This window comes from Cervus elaphus, chromosome 5 (assembly GCF_910594005.1).
Source record: "Cervus elaphus chromosome 5, mCerEla1.1, whole genome shotgun sequence".
Taxonomy (NCBI): domain Eukaryota; kingdom Metazoa; phylum Chordata; class Mammalia; order Artiodactyla; family Cervidae; genus Cervus; species Cervus elaphus.
Window position 1 is genome coordinate 104828904 of NC_057819.1, and position 20615 is coordinate 104849518.

The 20615-nt window shown below is 41.2% G+C and overlaps 1 non-coding gene across 1 annotated transcript; it reads right to left on the reverse strand.

Moving 5' to 3' along the window:
• Nucleotides 1-1191: 1191 nt before the first annotated feature.
• Nucleotides 1192-1298, reverse strand: LOC122695796. The gene has a single exon (XR_006341549.1). It is a non-coding gene; the product is annotated as a U6 spliceosomal RNA (small nuclear RNA).
• Nucleotides 1299-20615: the final 19317 nt, after the last annotated feature.

The window sequence follows — 20615 nt, forward strand, 5'->3', positions numbered from 1 at the left end:
TCTGTTTCACCCTTGATAGTATACATGTTTCGATGCTGTTCTCTCGAAACATCTCACCCTCGCCTTCTCCCACAGAGTCAACAACAAAAGTCTGTTCTGTACATCTGAGACTCTTTTTCTGTTTTGCATATAGGGTTATCATTACCATCTTTCTAAATCCCATATATATGTATTAGTATACTGTAATGGTCTTTATCTTTCTGGCTTACTTCACTCTGTATAATGGGCTCCAGTTTCATCCATCTCATTAGAACTGGTTCAAATGAATTCTTTTTAATGGCTGAGTAATATTCCATGGTGTATATGTACCACAGCTTCCTTATCCATTCATCTGCTGATGGGCATCTAGGTTGCTTCCATGTCCTGGCTATTATAAACAGTGTTGCGATGAATATTGGGGTGCACGTGTCTCTTTCAGATCTGGTTTCCTCGGTGTGTATGCCCAGAAGTGGGATTGCTGGGTCATATGGCAGTTCTATTTCCAGTTTTTAAGGAATCTCCACACTGTTCTCCATAGTGGCTATACTAGTTTGCATTCCCACCAACAGTGTAAGAGGGTTCCCTTTTCTCCACACCCTCTCCAGCATTTATTGCTTGTAGACTTTTGGATAGCAGCCATCCTGACTGGCGTGTAATGGTACCTCATTGTGGTTTTGATTTGCATTTCTCTGATAATGAGTGATGTTGAGCATCTTTTCATGTGTTTGTTAGCCATCTGTATGTCTTCTTTGGAGAAATGTCTGTTTAGTTCTTTGGCCCATTTTTTGATTGGGTCATTTATTTTTCTGGAATTGAGCTGCAGGAGTTGCTTGTATATTTTTGAGATTAATCCTTTGTTTGTTGGCTTCATTTGCTATTATTTTCTCCCAATCTGAGGGCTGTCTTTTCACCTTGCGTATAGTTTCCTTTGTTGTGCAAAAGCTTTTAAGTTTCATTAGGTCCCATTTGTTTATTTTTGCTTTTATTTTCAACATTCTGGGAGGTGGGTCATAGAGGATCCTGCTGTGATTTATGTCGGAGAGTGTTTTGCCTATGTTCTTCTCTAGGAGTTTTATAGTTTCTGGTCTTACATTTAGATCTTTAATCCATTTTGAGTTTATTTTTGTGTATGGTGTTAGAAAGTGTTCTAGTTTCATTCTTTTACAAGTGGTTGACCAGTTTTCCCAGCACCACTTGTTAAAGAGGTTGTCTAAAAATATGGAACGCTTCACGAATTTGCATGTCATCCTTGCGCAGGGTCCACGCTAATCTTCCCTGTATCGTTCCAATTTTAGTATATGTGCTGCCGAAGCGAGCACCCCATAGTGTCTTTAAAAGGAACCATGCATTTTGTGTAAACAAGCAGTTAGATCCAGAGGGAGTAAATTTAAACTGCACCCAAATTAATTTGTGGGTGTTTACAAAATGGTGACAGTCATATTGTCCATTCATTCATTAGCTGAAATACTTCTTAACATATCACTGCTTCCCTAGTGCTACATGTCATATGGGCTTCCCAAGTGGCACTAGTGGTAAAGACCCCACCTGCTGATGCAGGAGACATAAGAGATGCGGGTTCGATCCCTGGGTCAGGAAGATCCGCTGGAGGAAGGCATGGCAACCCACTCCAGTATTCTTGCCTGGGATATCCCATGGACAGAGGAGCCTAGTGGGCTATAGTCCATACGGTCATAAGAAATCCAACACAACTGAAGTGATTTAGCATGCCTGTACACCCAGGCTCTCCTATGAGGTCTTTGGATGTTCTGATGCTCCGTCCACAAGCCTGAGAGCCTCAGGCATCAGAAGCTCAACAGAAAAACCCCTCACATGACACTGTGTCTACAGGCAGCCAGCAGAGGGGAGAGGGTGATGCTAGGTAAGAGGGAGAGAGGTTTCACTCTGTGACCTGAACCAACAGGTTGACTTGAAGCAATAGGTGACCTAATAGGACTAATAGGTAGATAGTAATATCACAGTGGTGTGATCACTCACCTAGAACCAGACATCCTGGAATGTGAGGTCAAGTAGGCCCTAGGAAGCATCACTACAAACAAAACTAGTGGAGATGATGGAATTCCAGCTGAGCTATTTCAAATCCTGAAAGATGATGCTCTGAAAGTGTTACACTCAATATGCCAGCAAATTTGGAAAACTTAGCAGTGGCCACAGGACTGGAAAAGATCAGTTTTCATTCCAATCCCAAAGGAAGGCAATGCCAAAGAATGCTCAAACTACCGCACAGTTGCACTCATCTCACAAGCTAGTAATGCTCAAAATTCTCCAACCCAGGCTTCAATAGTAAGTGAACTATGAACTTCCAGATGTTCAAGTTGGATTTAGAAAAGGCAAAGGAACCAGAGATCAAATTGCTAACATCCATTGGATCATTGAAAAAGCAAGAGAGTTCCAGAAAAACATCTACTTCTGCTTTATTGACTATGTCAAAGTCTTTGACTGTGTGGATCACAACAAACTGTGGAAAATTCTGAAAGAGGTGGGAATACCAGACCCCCTGACCTTCCTCCTGAGAAATCTGTATGCGGGTCAAGAAGCAATAGTTACAGCTGGACATGGAATAATAGACTGGTTCCAAATAGGAAAAGGAGTACATCAAGGCTGTATATTGTCACCCTGCTTATTTAATTTATATGCAGAGTACATCGTGATGGACTGGATGAAGCACAAGTTGGAATCAAGATTGCTGGGAGAAATATCAATAACCTCAGATGTGCAAATGATACCACACTTATGGCAGAAAGTGAAGAGGAACTAAAGAATCTCTTGATAAAAGTGAAAGGAGAGTGAAAAAATTGTCTTAAAAATCAACATTCAGAAAACTAAGATCATGGCATCTGATCCCATCACTTCATGGCAAATAGATGGGGAAACAGTGGAAACAGTGACAGACTTTATTTTCTTGGGCTCCAAAATCACTGCAGGTGGTGACTGCAGCCATGAAATTAAAAGATGCTTGCTCCTTGGAAGAAAAGCTATGACCAACCTAGATAGCATATTAAAAAGCAGAGACATTTCTTTGCCGACAAAATTCCATCTAGTCAAAGCTTTGATTTTTTCAGTAGTCATGTATTTATGTGAGAGTTGGACTATAAAGAAAGCTGAGCACCAAAGAATTGATGCTTTTGAACTGTGGTATTGAAGAAGACTCTTGAGAGTCCCTTGGCCAGCAAGGAGATCCAACCAGTCCATCCTAAAGGAAATCAGTCCTGATTATTCACTGGAAGAACTGATGCTGAAGCTGAAACTCCAATACTTTGGCCACCTGTTGCAAAGAGCTGACTCATTTGAAAAGACCCTGATGCTGGGAAAGATTGAAGGCAGGAGAAGGGGACAACAGAGGATAAGATGGTTGGATAGCATCACCGATTCAATGGGCATAAGTTTGAGTAAGCTCCAGGAGTTCGTGATGAACAGGGAAGCCCAGCATACTGCAGTCCATGGTGTCGCAAAGAGTCAGACATGACTGAGTGACCAAACTGAACTGAACTAAATAGATGACCTGAGTTCATGCCCCCTAGTCTTGAGGAGTTAAGAATACTCTCCCATTCTGACTGAAGGCACCCCAGCAGGACCCATTTCACAGATGAGAACAACAAGGCTTGGAGATGTTAAGTGTTTCTTCCTCCCCATCATAGCAGCTCGCTGCTCCCTGGGAAAACTGAAATTCCCGCAGTGGACAGGGTGTTTCAGCCCAGAAGGTGCCTTCCTTGTTAAGTCCTGCTTTTCTTCCCCCAAACCTCCAGAAAGTGCTACTGCTATGTCCTTCAAGATCCTAAGAGAATGGTGAAGTGAATTGTCTGTCTGATGCCTGCTTGTCTCTGAAACACCAGTGTGGAGCTTAAGACTAACGTTGCTAATGTGTACCTGTGCACACACCGTCACACTTTTGCATGCACACCTGGGCACGGGGTGGATTCTCACCTGAGTCCTGCATCAGGTCGTGGGCCCTGACAGGCTGTCCACATTCCTTCACCTTGAACGTGCTTTTCGGTTCCTTTCAAGACGATCTACTCAAGGCCTCCTTGGTCTGCTGACAGCCGATCTGCCTTCGTGCCCCTTCTTGTATCTGGAAGGTCTTCCCAGATACACACCTTCTCATTCTCTAGCTGCTGATTTGAAGCACCACCCTCTCTGGGAAGCTTTCTTCTAATCACAGGGATGGTGTGTGAGCCCTGAACTTCACCCCTGCCGGGGCTTGACCAAACTGAAAACTTCTATTCCTTTCTTTAATTTTGCCTCACTGCACCAGCCCAGACTTCATAAACTCCTGTCACCAGTTAGAGAAATGAGGTGTCTCACGCATGCCTTTCAGCAAGAATTCAGGATTTGTTCAAATCGGACCATTAAAACAAGGTCATTCAAAAAAAAAAAAAAGACCTCAGGTGTTGAAGCAAACCATTTCCGGCCACAGAGTCAACTAGAGCTGTTCAGGTATAAACGATGCCAGATTCAGCTCAGACTCGTGGAAAATTTTTTATTCTGTAGGATTTTTTTTAATCTTTTTTTTTTTTTTTTTTTTGCACTGCAGTTCAAGGGCAGGGGGACGAGGGGAAAAGAAGAAAAACATAGGAAATGTAAAGGATCCTGGAATTTGAAATGTACAGAGAAGACAAGTAACTTCCCCAAATCAAAGCAGAAGGTAGTGGCTGGAAGTTCAATTAAATGGACCACCTGCAGCAAACGGGGACCAGAGGAAAAACAGCCCGTTGGCACAAAGAGAAACCGCACATTTCTAAAAGCTTCCGTCAGTGGGTCGTTAAACCTGCGGTGCCGCTACATTTCAGGTTTGGCTGTTTTGGCAACGGGGGCGGGAAGGACGCCAAAGCATGTGCACCCAGGCTGAATGCTCACTGTGCAATTCCTGGCAGACACCTCTACTCACACGCAGAAGGTCCGGGGAGTATTGGGAAGAAGCACTTGTGTCGAAGCAAGGGAAGCCAGTGGCATTTCCCCAGCTAAGCTGCTCACACACGCTGGTTCACTTTCAGAGAGCCCAGAGCCGTCTCCAAGCCAGTCAAAATATTCTCAAGATGAAAGAGAAACAGGACCAACCGTTGGCTATTTCCATCCGGGAGCAAAAATGATCTATGCTTCCTGGTTTATGACATGGTTCCTGTCCTGTGTTCACACTCGGGGGGTGGATATTATCCCTGTTCTGCAAGGGAGGCAGCAGAACCTCCAAGAGTGTACATTGTTTTCCAATGAATGATACATAAAAATAATAATGCCGAGTGTTTATTCAACACTTTCTACATACCTGACACTCTGCTAAGAACTTAATCTATGTGGTGTCATTTGTTAGTCATGAAATTGCCTTTCTTGGTCCTTGAATCCCCTTCCTCAGCTCCCTGACCATCACAGGACTGCTCTGACCTCTTGGATGGTTTCTGTTCACGCCTCGAATAAAAGCCAAAGTCCAAAGTTTGCCGTCATCGTGAGATCCGGCTCTTACCTGTTCCGAGGACTCTGTATTTCGATCCTCCCTCTCTTCTCAAACACGCTAACCCCCACATCATGCTAACTACTAGTGCTAATTACTAACTACTACACGCTAACTACTAACTACTGGTATCAACTCTGCTTCTGTGTCTCAGAGTAAACATCACTTCTTTACAGAGGTCTTTCCTAACCATCCTGTCTGAATCAGGTTTCTATTTTGTGGTGTAGTGTGGTGTTAGTTGCTCCGTTGTGTCCTACTCTTTGCGATGCCATGGACTGTAGCCTGCCAGGCTCCTCTGTCCTTGGAATTTCGTAGGCAAGAATACGGGAGTGTGTTGCCATTTCCTTTTCCAGGGGATCTTCTTGACCCAGGGATCAAACCTGGGTCTCTTGGGTCTTCTGCATTGGCAGGCAAATTCTTTACCACTGCGCCACCTGGGAAGCCCACAGATCTGTGAATAAAGAACCAGAGGTTGATGGAAGAGTCTTTACATCAGAGTCCTTCTGCCTGACATGGTGTTGCTGTACCCCAAATCCTTCTTTTCCTGCTTTGCTTTGCTCATTATCTCTGATGGTTGTCTTGAGAGGAACACTGACCTTTGTCAAGGTCAAAAGCCAGCTGAGGAAGCCATGCAATCAATCCCCTCCCTTCCTTCTTGTCTTCCCTGTCTGTGATTGCCCACTGGCTACACCCAGTCAGAAGACAGTGAGGTAGCCCATACGGACCAGCCTCCTGGGACAGAAGTGAGAGTGTATAATGGTAGAGAAAATGCATCTGGAAGGGTGGGGAATAGGCTGCTTGTAAGAATGGTCCCAATTCTTCACTCTCTGTGTATATCTACTCTTTGTAATTTGATTTTGCAGCTCTGCCCATCAAAATGTTGAGTCTATTTCTTTATTCCTTGAATCTAGGCTAATTTGATTTCTTTTGACCCTAAGATATGATGGAAGGGATGCTGTGTCATTTCCATGCCTAAGAGACCTCACACTCTCACATGCTGTCTCAGACTACTGCCTGTCACTTGAGAACCAGCCTTGATAACTAGCAGGGAGATGGGAGACTATTTCCCATTGCTTGAACTCATGCATGCTAATTCACTTCAGTCGTGTCCAACTCTTTGCGACCCTTTCACTGTAGCCTACCAGGCTCCTCTATCTGTGGAATCTCCAAGCAAAAATACTGGAGTGGGTTGCCATTCCCTCCTCTAAGGGATGTTCCCTACCCAGGGATTGAACCAAAGTCTCTTACATCTCCTGCATTGGCAGGAGGCTTCTTTACCACTGGAGGTTGTCAAAGATGCGCTGGTCCCAGCTCACAAGACAACTGACCACACTTGCATAAATGACCCCAGCCAAGACTAGAACCGCCCACCCGAGACCCGCTCAAATTGCTGCCCTTCAGAATCATATGCTAAATACTACTGATTTCATTACACGCTGGGTTTGGGATAGTTTGTTATTTAGCAGGATAGTCCTAACTTACTAATCAGGCACACTGGCATAGGGATCAAAGAATATTTGTTAAATTCATGAATGGCCTTTCTTCATTTTCCATCTTGACATAATTTTACAATATTTACTTTCACCAAAAAATACAACCATATTAGGCTTCACCATTACATCACTTTTTGTGGGTGTTTGAAAATTATTTTAATAGTGGCAATAATTTCCCTACAAGGACATGAAGACAAAGTTCAGAGTCTGGACTTATTAGCTACATTCCCCTCCTCCCTCCACACTTACAATGAGATGATTACTGATTTATGGAAATAGATATATTTCTGAAGATGATAAATAAGAAGAATTCTAGATAAGGAAATGAGCTTTGAGGCATGCTTGCAGATAATTTTGCAGAGAGAGCAGAAAGAGGAATGACCACAGGAGAGAGATGGCTTTCAGATGTTTGTTCCTTTTTTATCTGTTACTTTGACTCACCTGGTGTCTGGGCTGAAGGGATCTTCCTGTTGACTTCATTACTCACTCCATTTCCTAGGGGCTGACAGAATCTAGCGTCATGAATCTTACATTCAGACGGAGAGATGAAAGCAAAAGAACTGAAGGGATGGCATGAAATGTATCTGGCCCTCTTATCTATAAGAAGTCTCAGCTTTAATCTGTACATGGGAAAAAGAGCTCAGAATCCATACTTTCCTCTCAGTCTTCACTTCAGGTCCTCACATGCATGAGTGTAAGATTCTCTCCCAGGTCTGGAGAGAGAGGTTGCCTCTGAACCCAGCCAAAATGTCTGGATGAAAAATGAAGCAATTGAGTCAATCATTCACAAGCTGTGTTTCCATGCCAAACATCTGGACATTTGGAACATCTGGGCAATTAACCATTGTTTGGTTTTCATCGAGAAATGCTGGCAGATGGAGCCCCGACCAAAGACATGGAGAGGCTGCGGATGAATTTGTCATTACAGTTTTCTGGAGTCCAACCTCGGAAGTTCTGTGGTTGGACTTGAATGTGGTCGGCTTGAAAAGGAACTCACGTGCAATCTAGTGTAAATCTTTTAATTTACAGATAAAGAAGCCGGAGTCCAGAGAAGGGAGGTGTCTTGGTTCAGAACACACGGCTACTTGAATCACCCAGAGGTAGACTCCAGGCATCTGGATGTCCTCTGTACTTACCTGTGTTTCTCTACTTTACACCTATTGAGAGACAAAAAAAAAGTTTTAACCTGTATGCATGCTCAGTTGCTCAGTCGTGTCCAGCTCTCTGTGACCACATGAACTGTAGCCCACCAGGCTCCTCTGTCCATGGGATTCTCCAGGCAAGAATACTGGAATGGGCTACCATTTCCTTCTCCAGGGTATCTTCCCAACCCAGGGACCGAACCCACATCTCCTGTGTCTCCTGTGCTGGCAGGCAGATTCTTTACCACTGAGCCACCTAGGAAGCCCGTAACAACAGTACCTACGGCAAGCAGAGCAGCACAGTGCATCCTTAACTACATGAAATAAAGTGATGCAGGTGACAAAGTTGGCACTTGTCCCTGCATTTATTCTTTCAAACATTCATTGAGCACCACCTGCATGCCAAATACTGAACTAGGGACACATGTCTACCAATATCTTTTCATTCCAACAGCAGATACATCTCCTCTGCATCAGTCAGCTTTAGCTAAATCATGCTGCAATAACAAAACCACCACAAGTAACCATGGCTTGAAACACAAAGATTTCATTCCAACTCGTGTTACATATCCCAGCTCTGTTCTATGTCATCCTCCTCACTTCAGCATCCAGGATAGTAACCAAGGGCAATATGTCCTGTTTTTCAGCCACTAACATGTGTCCAATTCTTTGACCTCATGGACGGCAGCACGCCAGGCTTCCCTGTCCTACACTATCTCCCAGAGTTTGCTCAAACTCATGTCCATTGAGTTGATGATGCCACCCAACTCTCTCATCCTCTGTTGCCCCCTTCTCCTCTTGCCTTCAATCTTTCCCAGCATCAGGGTGTTTTCCAAAGAGTTGGCTCTTCGCATCAGGTGGCCAAAGCATTGTGTGTCCCGTGCATAGCGTTTACGTGACAGCCACTGTAACAGGCCTTAGAGACCTGAGTTCTTGGGAAAAGTAGCCACAAGAATAGTGTGAAGAGAGTAACCCAGAGACAGAAAGGGAAGCCATTGTTAAGAGCTCTGCAGAGATGATTTCATTAGTTACAACTGTAGGAACAGAAAAGTGAGAGGCTTGCATTTCAAACAAGGGAAAAAAGAACCATTGTTTTGTGTGAGCCGGGCTGGGTATTGGATTCTGAATTCTTTGTTATATCCTCTGGCAAGAATTCAGCTGGCCTCTTACTTCTTCCTGTCAAACCCTGAAATGGACTACAGCCTTTGAACTAAAATGCCGTCCACCCAACCCAAGACTCAGACGGCTCCGAAAATGTTCACTGTTCAGCCTGCCCATTTTAAATCGCTCTTGCCCTTGGCTATTTTAAATCATCTCTCCACCATCACCCTGGAATACATTAGACAACTTTATTGCCACATTCCTTGCCAATTTAATTTTTGTAAATCATATTCTAGCGCTTAAATTTCCTCATGGAACTGAGTGACTTTTTTTTTTTTTTCATGTGAGCTGTTGAATCAAACAGTTGGGTCCAGGGCTCACGGGAATGGCTGCACTGTCTCCTTAAAAGGAGACGGGAGCCATTGTTAACTGATCTCCTTGGAGCATTTCGGAACCTTTGGACACTGCTCATAATCACAGCTGGTGTGATGATCTGACATGGGTGATTCTGTGGAATCTGAAACACTGCATGCCCAGGATCTGTCCAGGGGCCTACCCAGGTGGTGCTAGTGGTAAAGAAACTGCCTGCCAATGCGGGAGACTTAAGAGACGCAGCTTCAACCCTGGGTTGGGCAAATTCCCTGGAGGAAGTCATGGTAACCCATTTCAATATTCTTGCCTGGAGAATCCCATGGACAGAGGAGCCTGGCGGGCTACAGTCCATGGGGTCGCAAAGAGTCGGACACGACTGAAGTGACTTAGCACAACATAGCACAATGTCTGTCCAAATGAAAACAGAGAAACTGGCAAAGAGAGATGGGCGAGAATATTTTTGCTCACTGTAATGTAATGTTAGAACCATTTGAGCAGAGTAGTTTTTAACCCCCAAATGCAGGGTAAATTCTCATTGAAGATCTCTCTCCCATTTATACTTTTATTTCAAAATGGTCTTTGAAAAATTATAAAAGTCATGGTAAGTATGGTAAACGCTAAACATGGAAGATGTTATAAATGTAGAAAAATCATAAAAAGAAAAAATTCAAAACCCTACTATCTAATAATAACTATTGTGCCTCTTAGGTACACAAGGTTGCTCAGTCGTCGTGTCCAACTCTTTCTGATCCCATGGACTGTAGCTCGCCAGGCTCCTCTGTCCATGGGATTCTCCAGACAAGAATACTGGGGTGGGTTGCCGTTCCCTTCTCCAGGGGATCTTCCCAACCCAGGGATCGAACCCTCATCTCCTGTGTTTCTTGCATTGCTGGTGGATTCTTTACTGCTATGCCACCATTGTGACTCTTAGGTATAATTACCTGAAGTTAATCACTCTCTCTCTATATATATATGTGCATTTTTAATATTTCTTTTTCACAGGCTTGCCACCTTGCCCTGTTTTCTCCCCCTAATTTTTTTTTTCTTTAATTCTTTTGGTCAAGAGAAGGAAATGGCAATTTACTCCAATATTCTTGCCTAAAAAATTCCATGGACAGAGTCTGAGCCTGGCTGTCTACAGTCCGTGGGGTCAAAAGATTCAGACAAAACTGAGCAACTGACAGCACACAGACAAGGGGAAGGAGTGCTAATTATAGTTATCTGCTGGCTTTTCTTCCCCTGGATTATCCCTCATTCCACTCCCGGGGCAACTGCTTGGCCCTGGCTCATTTGTGCACCAGAAGTCTTATTTTCTTGCTCTGGTGAGAAATGTTAACCTCTTCCTGTCTCCCACACCGCCGACTTGACTAGTTAAGAGTTTTTTTTGGAGACTCCTATGGAATGCCAGCAGCCATTTCATTTGCACCTACAACAGTTGTAAAAATGTTTGTTTGGAGAAGCATGTGATAAATATAGTAAATAGCAGAGGACTGAAAGAAAAGGAATGGAGATAATTAAGTGACTTGGTGTGAGGTATTGATTCATGAAGAACGGTTGAAAATATTAATACAAACCACATTGCTTTCCTGAAGACCAAGTGAAAGAGGAGGATTGATGAAGCGATAACTGCTAATAGAACAAACAACCAAAAAGAAAGACATCTGTGGGTGGTACCAAGGGTATAATTCCAAATTTTCAGATGGAATTTAATAAAGAAACTCATAGGATAAATATCAGGAGAAAGTTCTAGTTGGTGGGAGAGCCTGGAGAATGGCTCTCAAAGGCATGGGTCAGCTGCCACAGACCTGAAATTCTGGGAATAAATAAAACCCATGAATGCTTGTGACAGAGCACGCACAGAGACCAAGCATGTGTGATGTATCAGTGAACACGTGCTCAGTCGTGTCCAACTCTTTGTGACCCCATGGACGGTAATCTGCCAGGCTCCTCTGTCCAGGGTGTTTCCCAGTCAAGAATACTGGAGCCGGTTGCCATTTCCTTCTCCAGGGAATCTCCCCAACCCAGGGATTGAACTCGAGTCTCTTCTGTCTCCTGTATCATAGCCAGATCCTTTACCACTGAGCCACTGGGAAGCCCCAGCATATGTGAGGGGCTCTCGAAATAGTTCTCTCACCTTGCTTTTTATTCACAGTGGCTCTGAATAAAGAAACAAGGGAAAATGAATAATGAAAAAAGAAGTGATAATGGGATTTTTCTGATGCATGCAAACAATGTCAGCCCTTTGTTTTTGTCTTTAAGAAATACCAGTCTATAGAGAACAGAGCCTGGTGCTCACAAAGGGTTGGAAGTTTCTGGTCTCTGTTCCCACCAGACAGACCAAAACAAACAAAAATCATAATTCACAGGGCAATGGGTAATAAACTCAGTAAGTTGCCTCAGTAGTTGAGAATAATTCCATGGAGCCCTACTCTAGACCTGCAAAGTAAATCCTAAAAGGATCAAAGTGTTTGTATTCTTATATTTAAATTCGTTGGATCCCAGAACAAAGCTCAAAAATACTTACAGAAACACAAAAATATATATCTAACAAGGTAAAGTTTCAGTATTTGGGTATCCAGTCAGTTAATGCATGGGTTTAGCAAACTTGCAGAGCATAATATAATATATGAAAATAAATTGTATTTGTATATACAAAAAGTCAGTCTAGAGGGTTAGAAATAAACTAGTATTTTAGTTTATTAAAGACTAAACTAGGGTGGGAGAAACAGGGAGAGGCTGCTCAAAGGATACAAACTTGCCTTTATAAGTTGAATCAATTCTATTGTACAGCATGGTGATTAGAGCTAAGGATATTGTATGAAATACTGGAAAATTACTGAGTACATTTTTTAAAATAATTTTTTAAGCTGATGTGTTCTATTTTCATTTTTATTTGTTTCGATAATTTTTTTTTTTTTTGCCTCAGGGCACATGTGATCTTAGTTCCCCAACCAGGGATTGAACTCCGCACCCCCTGCAGTGGAAGTTTGGAATCTTATCCACTGGACCATCAGGGAAGTCTTCTGAGTACATGTTAAATGTTTCCACCACAGAAAAGAAATGGCAACTATGTGACATGATAGAGGTGATAGCTAATGCTATAGTGGTCATCATTTTGCAATATATAAATGCATCAAGTCATCATACTATACATCTTAAACTTACACATTGTTGAATGTCAAATATATCTCAATAAACCTGGAGGGAATAAAAGGTTAAGCTAGTGGTCATCATAAATCTATGGATATTATCTGTTTTATTGGTGAATAGAGATAGTGAGAGTCGTGATAGGTAGTCACAAAGATGGCAGTTAGACCCAGAGAACTGGTAGCAGTTAAAACACCGAATCAGCCTTCAAGAGTCACAGAATCTTTAGTTCCTCCCTGAAGGACATAGATAAAAGTATCTGATGCCCATTCCTGACTTGTTTTACCTATACTAAAACTGCCACCTCATGGAAAAAGGTGATGACCAGACTGTAGCCATGACATAAGCTGCTCCATCTTACACAACTCTGAGAACTGGCCTCAAGGAAATGGGAGCAAGCCGACCCTGGAACTGAAGATTAGATATTGTTAGTTGCTCAGTCGTGTCCAACACTGAAACTCCATGGACTGTAATCCGCCAGGCTCTTCTGTCCATGAAATTCTCAAGGCAAGAATTGCCTTGGAGTGAATTGCCATTCCCTTCTCCACGGGGTCTTCCCAAACCAGGGGTCGAATCCCTGTCTCCCACATTGTGGGCACCAGGGAAGCCAGGAACTGAAGACTAACACTGCTTAAAACGATCAAGATAACACTGATCAGACCAACACACGACCAGTTCCAAGGTGATTGTCAGAGCTGACCCTGCTGTGTTGCACATAGCACCCCTGCTTGTAGACCCCTGAAATGCTCCTTTAAAACCTTTTGTTCCCTGATGGACAACAAGGAGTTGGTTCTTTGGGACATGAATCCACCTTTTTTTCCAGGATTGCCAGCTTCCTCAATAAAGCTGTCTCTCCTTTTACCCACCACCTGTGTCTCTGTACTGTCTTCTTAAATAATAAACAGCCCAACCTGAGCTCAGTAACATTTTCTCCATAGCATTTACCAATTTTTAGCAAGTTTATTCATCTTCTCATCTGGCCACTGCATTACACATGCTTCACAAATGCAGAATTTTGGGTCAATTTTCGTTTTTCACTGCTGTGTAACTGATGTCTGGACCCATGCTTGGCATATAGCAAACCTCAGTAATAGTAGTTAAATAGGTATACATTTGAAAATGCATGGCAGTGTCTGGTAACTCATTAGCCAAATTAGTCCATGATTCATTGCAACTCAAGTCAAATTTCAAATATCGCCCTTCACTGAAGTTAAGAAATGGATGCTAAGATGCATATGGACAAGTAAAGCAGCACAACCAGCAGAGATTTGGAAGCTCTGGGAAGGAGTTTAATCATTGATTAAGATTCATTATAAAGTTAATGTTAATAAAGTCATGGTAGTAATCTAGGAACAGGTGAAACAGTGGGGTAGAGATCACAGAAACAAGCAACCACACATGAATGTGATAAAAGGCAGAGGGATTGCATAACAAATGGGTAAGAAAATGATACAAGGTTCAATAAGCAGCACCAAAAAGTTGGCCATTTATAAGCAAGAAAATGGAATTACTTCATGTGGTGCGCAAAGTTAAATTCCAGCTGAACAGATGAATGAAACATGACAATGTAAATGATAAAATGTTTCAAAGGAAAAGTAAGAGAATATCATCATAGCTTAGGATAGAGCAGGGTTCCTCAGTTGAGAGGAAATATCACAAACCATGAAAGGAAATACTTTTATTAATTTCATTACATGTAAATGTAAGTATTTCCATATGATAATAGGCAAAAAGAAATACAATGTAACAAATGTGTATTGTTTACAGATTAGGCAAATATACTTCAACCCATGTAACTGACAAAGAAGAATTGTCCAGAAAATATATTTTTAATTCTACAAATTAACTTAAAAATACCAAAAAAGACAAAAACAAAATGAACATTTAACAGAAGAGAAGATCTAAATGGTCAATAAGCATATGAAAAAAGTACCACTGGCACTTATAACCAAGAGAATGAAAGCTAAAACAAGCAAAATTGATGCACTATTTCACCCCCAATAGAAAGGCACAAATTAGAACGTGTGAAATTCTAATTGACAAAGACATGGGAAAGCACAGATGTTGCTACTTTGCTGATAGAGGTATGTCATAAATTTGTAAAACTACTTTGAAGAACCATTTGGCAATGTCTATTAAGACTAAAGCTCTAAGTCTTTGAGATTTAGAGAATGAACTTATGGTTGCGGTGTTGAGGGTGGTGGATTGGGGAAGAGAAAGGGAGTTTGGGATGGACATGTACACACTGCTATATTTAAAACCAACAAGAACCTACTGTACAGCACAAGGAACTCTGCTCATTGTTATGGGGCAGCCTGGAAAGGAGGGGAGTTTGGGGGAGAATGGATACGTGTATATAAATGGCTGAGCCTCTTGACTATGCACCAGAAACTATCACAACATTGTTAACTGGCTATACCCCCAAACAAAATAAAAACTTAAAAAAAAAAAAAGACCAAAGCTGTATAATCCCTAAAACTCTGTGATTTCATTATCTACAAAACTCTAGAGCAGAGGTACATGGAGATAAAGAATATTTGTAGCAGTGTTGTCTATGAAAGCAGAAAGTGAAAATACCTGAATGTACATCAGTGGAAGAATTGATCAGTTGTGTTACATCCACAGAACCCCACGTAGCAACCTGATTTAGTCCTATAAACACAGGAGGAGATGGAGAGACCAACTCAGGGGAGGGAGATACAAGATGACATTTTTACAGGCAGTTTAAATCCACACACAATAGTATATATTATCTATGGAAATTTACTCGTACAGTAACATGAATGAGGAGGACAGGGGTTGTGTCTGGTAGAGGAAGGTTGGGAAGATGTACAGGCCAAGAGTATAGGGAAGGCTCCAGCAGTATTTACAACATTTCATTTCTTAAAAGTAATAACGTGAAGCAAATGTGACAAAATGTAGACACATTAAATTTGGATACTGGTTATCTATGTGCTTGTTCGTTTCCATATTGCATAATAAAAACATATTTGCCAAAAATGGTGTCATTATTTTCCGTTTTCCCCTGAAGCATGCCAATTTAATACTCATATCTTCATAAAATTTAATGCGCCTTCTAGAAGCTCTTTTTTTTTTGCCTATGCCTCATCACTTCTTCTCTGTGCTCATTAAGATGTGGTTGCCAAGTGAGTCAGTAAGGTTGGGAAAATCAAATGTTCATGTGGCACTGAAAACACTAGCACTTTTTTTTTTTTTTTACTGATTTTCTGCTGTGCTAGCATGCACCTTCCACAAAAAGACTGGTTATTGCTAAGCACTTTAATCAGTATGTAAATGAACAGTCATGCCATTAAACAAAGTTTAAAGAAATAAAAGCACGTTAAGTAGAGATTCGTATCTTCTTCTGCCATATTTTAACTTCTCGTGGGTTGTGCTTCTCCCCCTGTCCCCTCCCCTTTTCCTTCTCTCTCAAATATAAAAGCAGAACTATTCTTCCCTCACTTGGGTTTTTTAATTTTTTTTTTTAATTGAGATAGAGTTGATTTACAATGCTACGTTCATTCCTGCGGTACAGCAGCGCCTCAGATATACATACACACACACTTGTTTATATTCTTTTCCACTATGGCTTATCACAGGACACTGGATATAGTTCCCTGTGCTATCCACACAGTAGACGTTTTTGGTTGTCCATCCTATATGTAATAGCTTGCCTCTGCTAACTCCAAACTCCTAATCCTCCCCTCCCCCAACCCCCTCCCTCTTGGCAACCACACATCTGCTGTCTGTCTGTGAGTCTGTGTCTGTTTCTTAAATAAGTTCATTTGTGTCCTATGTTAGATTCCACATATAAGTAATATCATATGGTATTTGTCTCTGTCTTTCTGACTTAATTCACTTCGTATGATAATCTCTAGGTCCATCCACGTTGCTGCTAATGGCATTATCTCGTTCTTTTTACGGCTGAGCGCTATTCTGTTGTGTATGTGCCACGTCTTCCTTATCATTCATCTGTTGATGGACATTTAGGTTGCTTCCACATCTTTCCTGCTCCTCACCCAAGTTTTTAAAGGCTTACATTCTCTTTCTGTCTCTCCCATCAACCCCACTTCTCTGCAACCGAGCCCTTGGCCAGAACTTTCCTTGCAATCATTTCTGGTTTAAATCATAAAGGTTTCAGTTCAGTTCAGTTCAGTCGCTCAGTCATGTCCGACTCTTTGCGACACCATGAACCGCAGCACACCAGGCCTCCCTGTCCATCACCAACTCCCGGAGTCCACCCAAACCCATGTCCATCGAGTCGGTGATGCCATCCAACCATCTCATCCTCTGTTGTCCCCTTCTCCTCCTGCCCTCAATCTTTCCCAGCATCAGGGTCTTTTCAAATGAGTCAGCTCTTCGCATCAGGTGGCCAAAGTATTGGAGTTTCAGCTTCAACATCAGTCCTTCCAATGTACATCCAGGACTGATCTCCTTTAGGATGGACTGGTTGGATCTCCTTGCAGTCTAAGGGACTCTCAAGAGTCTTCTCCAACACCGCAGTTCAAAAGCATAAATTCTTCTGCACTCAGCTTTCTTTATAGTCCAACCCCCACATCCCATACATGACCACTGGAAAAACCATAGCCTTGACTAGACAGACCTTTGTTGGCAAAGTAATGTCTCTGCTTTTTAATATGCTGTCTAGGTTGGTCATAATTTTCCTTCCAAGGAGTAAGTGTCTTTTAATTTCATGGCTGCAATCACCATCTGCAGTGATTTCAGAGCCCAGAAAAATTAAGTCAGCCACTGTTTCCACTGTTTCCTCATCTATTTGCCATGAATTGATGGGACCAGATGCCATGATCTTAGTTTTCTGAATGTTGAGTTTTAAGCCAACTTTTTCACTCTCCTCTTTCAATTTCATCAAGAGGCTCTTTAGTTCTTCTTCACTTTCTGCCATAAGGGTGGTGTCATCTGCATATCTGTGGTTATTATTTCTCCCAGCAAACTTGATTCCAGCTTGTGCTTCCTTCAGACCAGCATTTCTCATGATGTACTCTGCATATAAGTTAAATAAACAGAGTGACAATATATAGCCTTGATATACTCCTTTTCCTATTTGGAACCAGTCTGTTGTTCCATATCCAGTTCTAACTGTTTCTTCCTGACCTGCACACAGATTTCTCAAGAGGCAGGTCAGGTGGTCTGGTATTCCCATCTCTTTCAGAACTTTCCATGGTTTATTGTGATCCACACGGTCAAAGGCCTTGGCGTAATCAATAAAGCAGAAATAGATGTTTTTCTGCAACTCTTGCTTTTTTGATGATCCAGTGGATGTTGGCAATTTGATCTCTGGTTACCGCTCCTCCACAAAGGTTTAGCTTTCTATTAGGTGTAACTGATGCTTTACTCTCTTTTCTTTAAGTGTTCATGTATTTAATTGCAATCAATATGAAGACATTTATATACAGATAACTCTAATATTGCTACCCACTGCAGCTCAGACTGTAAAGATACTCCCCAACGTAGATTTTTCCTTCAAATTTTTATCTCTAATGAATGCCCTCCAATCAGATTTTTTTAAGTTACTTATTCAATGTGTTAATATTTTCCTCATTCTTTCTGAAAAAATATTACACAAAATGAAAAAGAATCTGACAGTTCTTTTTTAAAAAAACTGTATCTTTAAGATATTTTCCCAATTTTTATCCCTCCACACTCAGTCATTTCAGTCGTGTCCTACTCTTTGAGATCCCATGGACTGTGGCCCACTAGGTTCCTCTGTCCATGGGATTTCCCAGGCAAGAATACCGGAGTGGATTGCCATGCACTCCTCCAGAGGATCTTCCTGACCCAGGGATCCAACCTGCATCTCCTGCATTGGCAGGTAGATTCTTTACCATTGAGCCACTGGGGAAGCCTATCGTTAAAGTTTTTTTTCAATTTAAACCACAATAATGCTCATCACAAAAAAATTTGAAAACACAAAAAAGAAAAATCTTCTCCAGGAAGAGCTATCTACTGTTGATAGTTTCTGATGTATTTCCTTTCACTTTAATATATATCTTGTACCTATTTTTCAAATATAATTTAGCTTATCTAGTGCAGACCTCAGTTATATCAATAATTTTAAAACTGTGTTTTCTCTTTACAAAAGTAATACAAGCTTGTCAAAATATGAGAAAAGAAAAATACAAGATTGTCAAAATATGAGAAAAGAAAAATACGTAGAAAAAATAATCACACATATACCTACTAGAGAAAATCATCTAACTAAAATGTTAGGTTTATGTGTAACCTTTTTTAAAAAATTTTGCCAAGTGTGTGTGTGTTTGCAAGTGGAGATCCTGTTGCCTGTCCTAATTTCTATGTGCAGATGAGAGGAGTGGCTACAGTTCCTAGACAGAAGACATGGAAAGAACACTTTAATAACAGATGTCTGCCTTTGGGAGGTTTCTGACTCATTCTTAATTTTAAAAAACCTCAGTGACTCATTATTCAATATGGGTTTCTTTGATTAACTGCTTTTAATTAAAAATTAATATCACAGCTAAAAAAATCAAAATGCAAAATGTATACAAAAGAATGTGAGTCTCTTATATATGAATTTCCTTAGTCCCTTTCCCAGAAGTCCCTTTCCCACACTAGTCAACTTAAGTCTCCCAGAAACTCTTTGCATACAGTAGAACAGACATTTATTATTTCCCACATACTATGTGGATATATGCTATGATTTTTAATAATATCCATATTATTATCCATTTTTCACAAAGGGGTAATGCTGTCTAAACCATGCTACACTGTGATTTTTCTATTGTTGTTGTTGAAACGTTTGAAAATTCTCTTTTTATATATTGGTTCATACGTACCAATCTGCTTCCTGCTCATGGCTGCATACAGGTATAATGTATTTATTTGCCCAGCCCCTTAATGGACATAGAGTTGCCTCCTATTTTTGCAATGACAAGCCATGTGGCAATGAACACTTGACTATAAATCTCTCCAAACCCTAGTGCAGGCCGTTATGACATGCAGAATCAAAGACTATTTTACACTTATATAATATCAGCAAATTGGGCTTCAAACTGGTTACAATTTACCAGCCTTTTGGGAGAGGGACCATTTCTTTACAGGAACCCATATACTCCATTACAAAGCTTTATGTACATTTGTCAACATGTACATTTGTCCACCACAAACTGTGGTGGAAAACAGTTTTTCATTTCTAAAGATGTGGATTTCTAAACTGTGTCTAATCAAGAATGATTATCTTCTCACCCGTTTATCATCGAAAAGACTGATGCTGAAGCTGAAGCTCTAATACTTGGGCCACCTGATGTGAAGAGTTGACTCACTGGAAAAGACCCTGATGCTGGGAAAGATTGAGGCGGGGGAGGAGAAGGATGAGATGGTTGGATGGCATCACCAACTCGATGGACATGAGTTTGAGCAAACTCCAGGAGAGAGTGAAGGATGGGGAAGCCTGGTGTGCTGCAGTCCACGGGGTCACAAAGAGTCAGACATGATTGAAGGACTGAACAATAAAACTTATCAGCTATCAGTCTTTCTTTCTTTGTGAATATTCTGTTTATACTCTCTCCCAATTTCTTCCTATTGAACAGTGGATAACTTTTCTTTGTTTGTAAGAATTACTCACATATTTAGGAAATTTAGCCTCTGTCATATTTGTCACAAAACCTTTTGCAGGAGCTGATTGCTTTTAACTTTGCCTTTGATTATTTTTTCATCCAAAAACATTTCTTTTCATATATCCAGTTTTATTAATCTTTTTCATAGTTTATGGATTTCATATTGCCTAAAAAAACCTTCCTCATTATATTAGTATTTTTTAAATTTTCATTATTCAGAATTTTTTATTTTCAATTTTTTCCATCAAGGCAGTTAATTTTTCTTTTTCTCCCCCTTGTTTTTAAATTCTTATTTTATATCAGTGCATCGTTGATTAACAATGTTGTG